At 30.9% G+C, this 2,077-nt stretch overlaps 1 long non-coding RNA gene across 1 annotated transcript in view; it reads left to right on the plus strand.

The window, feature by feature from the left end:
- Positions 1 to 1,871, plus strand: part of LOC117114449 — a 2,722-nt gene extending 851 nt beyond the window's left edge. Inside the window, exons 2-3 of the long non-coding RNA XR_004446366.1 lie at positions 913 to 1,034; positions 1,507 to 1,871. This is a non-coding gene — a long non-coding RNA (uncharacterized LOC117114449). The remainder of the gene's footprint in view (positions 1 to 912; positions 1,035 to 1,506) is intronic.
- Positions 1,872 to 2,077: the final 206 nt, after the last annotated feature.

Genomic DNA, 2,077 nt, shown 5'->3' on the forward strand with positions numbered 1-2,077 from the left:
TGTACGATTTAGTAAATTATTTAGTGTATGAAATATGAAATGCTATATAATTTATACTGTCCTACAAAAAACAAATGATTAATTACAGAAGGTTTCATACAAATACATTTAATAAGAATTATAACTGGTCTATGTTTCCTAAAAATAATCTCCTTTCGTCCATAAATATACGCCTTCCACATATATACGCCTAGTTACTTATTCTAGCTTAGGTATAATTTTGTAGCTAAGTATCAAGTTTAGTTCAGTCAGTTCGTCAGTGGCAGTGTTTCTGTTTGTATACTGTACTGTTTAGGCTAGGCATAGGCTAAACCTAAGAATTGAGTAAAAAAGTGCAACAGGTCAGGTACGGGCGTTGGGACACAAAAGAAAAATCGTTGGTTTTTTTGCCTACCTAGGCCTAGCCTAGGCTTAGGCCTCTTCCTTAACCTAACCTAGCTAGGGCCTACAGTACCTAGCCTAGCTAAGCCCTAGGCTAGGCCTAAGTCCTGCCCAAGGCAGGAAATTTGAAAAAAAAAATGCATTTTTTCTTTAAATATCATTTATTTATTGTATTTTGTGTCAATCAAAAATATTGAGACTTGTTTTTTGCACAGTTCAATATACAGTACTTCACTCTTTTTCAAAATGAATGCTTGTTAACTGTCAATAATATATAATAATTGGTATTTTAAATACGACACCCACACTTTTTAATATACTCATATTCTACACATAGGAAGTTTTCAATTATGCTATAATTAAAGTTTGAAATATTTCAAGCATAATTATATTTTTGTTGACCAAAAATGTATAATTAACTGGGGTGTGAATATTTTCCATGGATGTCCATTGACAGTCAAATACTAGCATGCGCAAATGTGGGAGGAAAGTTTACTAATAAATAGTAAATAATTATCTATCTTCCAATAGATTGACATTGGCCATGGTTTACTTATAGAAAAGGATCCATGATAGGGAAGAAAAGCAACGCACATGTGGAACATCGGTAGAGAAAGAGCGTTTGGATCCCATCTGAATTACTGCCATAACAGGTAGGTAATTTGTTAAATAAGTTTGTGTTTTACCTTTTAAATGAAGATACTGCAGGCTTATGTACTGTAATAAGGGATTTATATTTCAAAAGATAAATGGTACATCAACATGTAAAGCTTTTTTATTTGGGTTAGACTTTTTTTTCTTTAAATTTTAATCTGAAAGTTTGCATTGTCACTTTGTAACCAATTAATAACCATCAAAAGGGAGCCCGTCTTTATAAGTGGAATACTTATATTAAAATTATATTTAGATTTTGTACAAGATAACAAATATGAAATAATACTTTTATTGGACCACTACTTTTAAGGTATCTGCATTTTATTCTTTAGAGATTACCATAACTAATTTTAGACATTGCACCGAAATTATTAAAATTCATCCTGCTCTTGGTGGTTGCCCGTTTATGAGTTTTCGATTTAGAAGCCTATAAGAGTATTCAAATTTTTTGCATTTTTTTTTTACCCCCAGATTTCACTGATAAGAAGTATCTTGAGGCATCAACCACTCTTTTGAGGCAGTCTCTGTCAAACAGAATAAAGAAAATGAACAAGCCTAAAAATTGGGAATACCATGTATGCATTTTTGTTTTTAAATTTTGTTATTTAACTTTAATTCCAAACTTCGTTCTAGTGATATTAGATTTGTGGTAGTATTTTATTATATTTGATGTTTCAGTGTGTAGGCCGTCTTAAAGTTAGGCTCAGAAAAGTTGGTTTTTTTTTTTATGTTGTAGAACTGATTTTTTTTTAAACCCAAAAAGAATATTTAATGAAAAACTTTGAAGCGGTTAATGAGATTCAGATTTTTTAATATTTAAAAACTGGGGGAAAAGAGACATAACCACCCTTTTCCCCCAGTTTTTAAATATTCAAAAATCTGTATCTCTCTCATTAACTGCTTTCAAGTTTTTTGTCAAATATACTTTGATGCTTAGAAAGATTAGTTCTACAACATATCAACAGATTTATGTCCTTCAGAGCTTGGCTATATTAAATAGAAATGCTACTTCCACATCAATAATTATATCTACCCTTGTCAT

The sequence above is a fragment of the Anneissia japonica genome, unplaced genomic scaffold, assembly GCF_011630105.1.
Source record: "Anneissia japonica isolate Jap-2015-1 unplaced genomic scaffold, ASM1163010v1 scaffold12111_len8321_cov108, whole genome shotgun sequence".
Lineage (NCBI taxonomy): Eukaryota > Metazoa > Echinodermata > Crinoidea > Comatulida > Comatulidae > Anneissia > Anneissia japonica.